Source organism: Sebastes umbrosus, chromosome 23 (assembly GCF_015220745.1).
Source record: "Sebastes umbrosus isolate fSebUmb1 chromosome 23, fSebUmb1.pri, whole genome shotgun sequence".
NCBI classification, from domain to species: Eukaryota; Metazoa; Chordata; class Actinopteri; order Perciformes; family Sebastidae; genus Sebastes; species Sebastes umbrosus.
The window spans coordinates 1,481,147-1,488,646 of NC_051291.1; the positions used below are offsets into that span (position 1 = coordinate 1,481,147).

General features: G+C 41.7%; 1 protein-coding gene and 1 long non-coding RNA gene across 2 annotated transcripts in view; one reads left to right on the forward strand and one right to left on the reverse strand.

The window, feature by feature from the left end:
- Positions 1 to 7,500, forward strand: part of LOC119482455 (CD5 antigen-like) — a 54,072-nt gene that overhangs the window by 29,731 nt on the left and 16,841 nt on the right. The window lies entirely within an intron of this gene.
- Positions 3,446 to 5,271, reverse strand: LOC119482460. The gene is made up of 2 exons (XR_005205432.1): positions 4,544 to 5,271; positions 3,446 to 4,208 (listed from the first exon to the last, which is right to left on the reverse strand). It is a non-coding gene; the product is annotated as an uncharacterized LOC119482460 (long non-coding RNA).

Sequence of the window (7,500 nt, forward strand, 5' to 3'; positions counted from 1 at the left end):
TTTAACAAACACCTGCACATGAATAACAGCTGCAGTCTGTATTTCTACTGAGGACTGAGTCCTGCTTAGAGGACCAGGAACCATCTCTACTGAGGACTGAGTCCTGCTTAGAGGACCAGGAACCATCTCTACTGTGGACTGAGTCCTGCTTAGAGGACCAGGAACCATCTCTACTGAGGACTGAGTCCTGCTTAGAGGACCAGGAACCATCTCTACTGGATCAATATCTTTATATTATTTATTCATTATTAGCATCTGTAGTTATTGATATTCTGACAGTAGAAGTTATGTATTAGGTTGAATGTTTCAGGGAAAATGTAAATGATGTAACTCATATCAAACCCGACGTTCAGGAATTATCAGCCTCATGTGACTGAATGGAAATGACTTAAATGATGTAAAAGGTGTAAAAGACAAACTCTCCTTCTCTCTCTGACTTTAACTGGATCCTTAATAAAAGTGAATGAGTGAAATAACAGATCATCAAAAGAAAACTCTTTCTAATAAATGCAGAAAGTTGTTTGAGGTGTGTTAGTTGTCAGCTGCTATAAACCCCTTTCAGTGTCAGACTCCTTCAGTGACGGTGTGTGAAGCAGAGATCCTGCAGGTCCTCCTGCTGCTGGATCACTTCACCATCAACATGGTCCGTCTGCTGTTCACACCTACAGTTAACACAGATTATAACTAGATGGTGAATCAGAAGACAACTAAACAATAAAACGTTTAATCTGTGATCTGTCTTCACTCTGGTATAAAACTCCAGTAATGTTGATGTATCAGATCAAACCGATCAGCAGAAGTGTGTTTCGTTCTCATTGAGGTAAGTCTGCTGGTTTGGGTATGGCGGGTGTTGAGGATTTTCTAAAAGCCCCATCAGAGGAGGTTTTGGAGCATTGTAGTCGAGAGCAGCTGTTGAAAATTGCAGAGCATTTTGAAGTGGACGCTGGTGACAAACGGAGCTAACTTGTTTGAGGATGGCGTTTTCAAAGTCATGGTGCATCCTGTCAGGTCTGTTCCAGGTTTAGCTTGTGGCAGCTGCCAATTCTCTGGTGTTTGCTGTTGTTTCCCTTTTCCCTGGTGTTTTTTTGGTTGAGTTGCTGAGTGATTAGAGGGTTATTCAGTTCACCTGTTGCGCAGGGTGTGGGGACTGGCTCTTAAATGATAGTTGAGAGCAGCTTGGTGCATTCCCCTCTTGGCCAATCAGGGTGTAACGACGCGCTTTCTGTAGGGCTTAAAAGAGGAGGGAAACTGCACACCCAGGGTCATTCTGATCTCTCCTTCACTCAATGCAACATGTGTTATCAGCTTTACCAGAAACTCTGGTCTGTTTTGGGCCCTTTTGGGATTCTGTGATCTTTGTGTTTTGTTTGTTGAGAGTGTTGACTCCTAGTTGGGGAAACAAGTTAAGTGCCAACCAATTAGGTTACCTGCACTGGGACGATTAGGTGCTATTTGTGCAACAGCTGGCTTGCCTTACGATAGCCTAACGCCTGCAGGCTGTATTTTTGTATTCTATTCATTTGTTGATTTTCAATGAAACCCTTTATACCCATTTCTTTTAGTGTATTTTATTTGGGAAAACTTTAAAGGAGGGTAAAAGGAAAAAGCCAAACCAATATTTCAGTTTCCTTAATTAGTTTGTTATTATAGAGGCATTTGTTCATTATTATTATTAAGAAGGCATGTTATTTTATATTATTATGTGGATGGGAACTGTTTTTCAGTCTTCTGACTGAAAAACTAAAGTCTGGGGAACTCAGTACCGCCACAAGCTGAGTTGTCTGCTCCTGGTGTTGCTGGTCTAAGTCCTGGCGTAACTTTTGAGCAGCAAAAGGAACTGCTGTTGTTACAGTTAGAGCATGGTAGGCTTCAGCAGCAAGTTGAAAGGGAGAAATTGGCTGTAGAAAAGGTTAAGCACGAGACAGAACTTAGAACCATTGAGTTGGAACAGTACAAGCTAAGTTTGATTCGGGATGGTCGGGTCACAGCGGACTCTGTTTTCAATGTTGCTCCTGTGTCTTCAGAGTGTTCACGGTTTGATGTGGCTGGCAATTTGCGCCTGCTTCCCAGGTTTTGTGAGAGTGATCCTGATACCTTTTTGTTGCTGTTTGAGCGGGTAGCTGACAGTAGAAATTGGCCTGATTCTGAGCGTACGCTGCTGGGAAGTGGTCAGATGACTGGGCTGCTAGGCCAGAACGGTTGTCAGGGGGACAATCAGATGCTGAAGTATGTAATTATTGTAAGGAAAAGGGGCACTGGGAAGCTGAATGTCCTGCGCTTAGGGTAAAGAACAAGCGTAATAGAGATGTGAATGTTAGATCTACCGCGCTGACCGCATCTATTCGTACGGTGCCGAGTTCTTCTTTGTCTTGCGGCCGGGTAGATGTGAAAGCAGGTACTCAGGGTAAGCTTTCAGATTACCTTCCGTTTGTGTCTGCTGGGTTTTTGTGGTTGGTAGGGTGTCCTGCAAGAGTGCCAGTTAAAATCTTGAGGGATACTGGTTCCTTGGATTCCTTTGTTTTGGGCTCAGTTCTGCCGTTCTCTCAGGAGAGTAGTAATCAGATGATCAACGCACCACTTATACCCGGACATCTCAGACCCTCGTCGCCAGTTCGTTGATTCAACCCAAGTGGTGCACTGCCTGTGTAGCACACAGCTCCTATCACTATAATTATACTGGGCTAGAATCAGAAGATACCAAACTCGAACAGGAGGCAGAAAAAGTTATTTGCAATATCAAAAGACCACAATAGACAAAAAGCTATAAACTGGTACCTTGTATTTTAGAAAATAACAAACAAACAAAATGAATACCCATGAGTTCAGTAAAGAGATCAATTGCACAAAGATGCTTCAGTTTCAACTCAGCAACAAAATATTTCTTTTGTCACACTCTGGGTTTGAACCACTGAGTTTTACCCACTATGTTCTCTGACTGGGTGCACCCTAATATCAATATCTCAAAATCTCAATTCTCAATATTTGGATCCAACATTCAATGAGTAACAATATTAAAACAATAACCCGGTTCAATATTAGCACTTCTCAGCTTGTTTCAACCTTACTGTCATGATATCACTTTGGCAGTCTGTCTTTCCTTGTGTTTCCTCTGTTTCCCTGCCCTTTTGTCTCCTGTGTGTTTTTCCCTGTTTGTTTAGTCTGTCAGTGTGTTGGGAGGTGTGGCCTTCCTCCTCCTCCTCCTTCTCCTGGGCGGGCACTGCTGGAGCAGCTGACAGCAATCAACCTATCATCACACACACCTGCAGTATATCTACCCCGGTCTTCCTGCCAGTCATTGCCAGATCGTTCCGTCGCCCACAGTGGTGCATGACGTATTCAGGCTCTCCTTGTATTTTGCTTCTTGACTTTGCTCATGCTCGTTTTTGGATTTTTGGATTCATGCTGTTTTGGTCTCTGTTCAGGTCTGTTCAGCCGTCAGCTGTTGCTGCTTCCTGGTTCCAACCTGCCTGCTCACTCCTACACGCTCTCCTCCTCGACCTGGATCCTTACCTTAGTTACTACCATGCCTGTTCACTCTCCGACGTCATTCCACCTCTCGGAGCTCAAGTGGTTTCATCTGTTCCTCTGGAAGGATTCCTGGACACCCCCTCCCCGTGCCCCCCGTTCCGTGAGTTCAGTATTGACTCTATTACTGCCACGTTTCAGACCTTCAGGAACCCCAGCCCTGTTCACAGTTCCTTTAATATTATTGTAATAAATTATATTTGTTACACCTTTAAAAGACTTGTCTGCATTTGAGTCCACGCTTTTGTTGAACCAAACATAACACTTACAATAATTCTATATCAACTGTTCCAGTAATAGACATCGTTACCAAGGCATCACAATACACCATATCCATAATATGAATATTCAGTCCATTCACTTTAACCAGTGTGATGGTTAACACTCAGTCCTTTCACCGGCACAGGGAATGTGTTTCAGGGAGCATGAAGAGGGTAAATGTTTTCCAAGTCAAGTCAAAAAAGGGGTTAAGTCAGAGTCTGGGGTTTGAGGTTGTGCACGATGCTGGGAGTTGAGTGTAAAGGGTGGTGTAGCCTTGTACAGGTTGTGATGTTTACCCTACCGCCGTGGCAGAAGAGGGGTAAGGTTGACAGCTCTTGGCTCAGGGATCTTCAATCCAGGATCTAGAGGTCTCGTCTGGGTTAGCTCGCCATCAACTTTGAATCACTCCAAACAAACCTGACCTGCAGTTATTGACATGGCCAGAATGGTTCATGAATCAATTGCATTTCTGATTCATCAGGAATTAATAATTCCTTTAACTTCTACAACATATATTCATATAATGTAGATTTTACAATCAACATATTTTAAATAACCTTCACAGTACATGAGTTACAAATGAAACTGTGGTAAAATGAGACTATCTTAACTTAACATACTTTTAAATTAAAGCAAATAATGTTACATGAATTATAAATGATAGTGTAAACCTGACACATTACTATTGCCTTCTTCTATGTCTGTCTTTTTATTTAAATCAAATTCACTATACCATGAAATAAAACACCTGACAAACCATAACTCATGTTGCTTCAGTATTAAACCGTTCAGTAGCTTTACTAGCCAGAGAAAACATTGAGCAACTAAACACTCTTTATGTCACGTTTTATATTCTTCCCAGTGCAGCTTTCATTGAGTTGAGCTCTACAACAGTTAGTTAAATGCACTGTTCATAGCTTAATGCTAAGTCTGTTAACTCTGGGCCTTTCCACTTGAACTTGTCAGCTCAGCACATCGTGACGCAGCTCTTATTTATTACAGCGACTCACCGAGTCGGGAGTTTCTGTGTCGCTCAGCAGCTTTCAGTGAGCAGGGCCTCTCTCACACACACATCTATGAGCTTATAACAGAGTACAGACTGTTACCATTATGATTTGACGACGTTATATTGTGTTTACAACTTTATCTGAGCTATATTTTTACCGTTCAGCGGCAGGTCCTCTCCCGACAGTGTCCTCTAGCGTTTGAGTAGGGTATACTGTCTAGCCTGCCTTGGGTGCAGTAAACCTGCGCTCTGATTGGCTAAGACACCTCCGTGTGTTAACTCTTTGTGACCTGGGTTACACCTGCCCTCTACAATATCTGCATGCCTGTTACAATATCTGCATGCCTGCCTGGTTTAACCCCAGCCCCCTTTCTGCCTTGATCATTTCATCTGCACAATTTTTGGCAATAAAGCCTTTTTGTTAATTTTTCATCTGCCTCCTGTGTCTGCATCTGGGTCCGCTTCAACTGGTCTTTACATTTTAGGGACGATCTAACAGGAATCGACAGCTCTGAAGAGACTTTTGGACTGTTGGACGGACAAAACAAGACATTTAAAGACGTCACCTTAGACTCTGACAGACTGTGCTGCACATGTTTCACTGTTTCCTGATGTTTCCCTTCCTCACTGATTGATTCCATGAATAACAGAACGGACAGATTCATCAACTATTGGTATAACGGTTAGTTGCAGCTGTAGTTCAGTCTGCTCTTAAGGACTCTCTGCTGAGGTCGACTTATTTAACCTGGAAATGATAAGAACACTCTGACAGCATTAATCTGACCGCAGCATCTCAGCCTGCCCTGGTTGTAACGGTAACAGAAACCACAGTCCTAGAATCAGTAATCTGTCAGCAGCTTCTTATCAACACATCAGTTCCACAGAAATGCAGCTCAGAGGAGTTAACGACTACTACTAGAGTTCACAGTCTGTAAAGATCATCTTTAATGGACAGAATTTAACAAACACAAAGGCTGCGACAAAGAGACTCAAAACAACCTCAAAGAGACTCAAAACAACCACAATAAGTTATAAAACAACCTCAAAGACACTCAAAACAACCACAATTAGTTATAAAACAACCACAAAGAGACTCAAAACAACCTCAAAGAGACTCAAAACAACCACAAAGAGACTCAAAACAACTACAATGAGTTATAAAACAACCACAAAGACACTCAAAACAACCACAAAGAGACTCAAAACAACTACAATGAGTTATAAAACAACCACAAAGACACTCAAAACAACCACAAAGAGACTCAAAACAACTACAATGAGTTATAAAACAACCTCAAAGACACTTAAAACAACCACAAAGAGACTCAAAACAACTACAATGAGTTATAAAACAACCTCAAAGACACTTAAAACAACCACAAAGAGACTCAAAACAACACAAAGAGACTCAAAACAACTACAATGAGTTATAAAACAACCACAAAGACACTCAAAACAACCACAAAGAGACTCAAAACAACTACAATGAGTTATAAAACAACCACAAAGAGACTCAAACACAATAAGTAGCATTGAAAGCATGATTGCTGAAACGGAGGATGACATTTCATTATATTATATTACATTATATTACATTACATTAGACTTCATTATATCATATTATACAGGGATATCTCTACAAGTATTAACCTTAAAGAGGGAAAATAAGTCAAAGCCATACTGGACAAACGTGAGTTTTAACAGTTCCTTCTGATAAATGAATTATTTTCTATCAGGTCAGTAATTCAGTTCATGTCAGCCTACGGTACACACTCGTCTCCTGAGCGTCTAGCAGCGATTAGAGATGAACTATCCAGATTCTAAGTAACTGGAGACTAAACTTTATTTTTCTACTCCTCGTAGATCATAAACCCTTTAATATAATAACGACTGGTTGAAATCGGTTGAGGAATGTAGACGTTATAGTGCTTTTTATCCAGAAAAACGGCAGCTCCCCCGTTCACTAGTACAGGGTTACAGGGCTGCAGACCTGATGAGGCTAATCAGCAGCATGAGACACACCTGGGCCAGGTGTGCTACCTGCTTAAAGCCAGAGCATGCAGCAGTCTGGGTCCGGCAGACCTTGCACATTTCACCTTTGTTAAATGGTTTTGGTTCTTTGTCTTTGTTTTACAGCACAACATCCATGCAGCACAATTTCACACATCCACTCCCTACACTACTGACTCTACAGACTCCTCCCAGACATTCTTTTGACTTTTTACAGTTTTAGGTTAATAAATCTCTTTATTTATTCAGTATACCCGTGTGTCTCCCGTTTTTGTCACAGCTCTAGAGCCGGGCTGTGACACCTTCCAGTCGTCTGCTACACACTAACATCTATAAACGATTCTTTTCTCACACACTATGAACATTGTTTTAACGTTTGTATAATGCTAACCAGAGCAATGAACTAGAAAGGCCCGAATATTGGCAGTTTTATGAAAATTGATGTTGAATCAAAGTGACTTTAATAATGAAATAGCATACGAAACGTTGGTCTGTTTCATTGCTGCTTTGGTGCTCGGCCCTCGGGTATCTTCGGACCGAGTACCTTTGGACTACGGGAACAAAAACGTGAGCTGCCGGGTCTGGCATGCTCTCTTTCTCCTTCTAAACACATAGACATGTAAACTGAGAGAGATTTACTCAGTGATGCAGCCTACATACAATTCTCTCCAATATTAGCTAATAGTTAGTTTAGATCA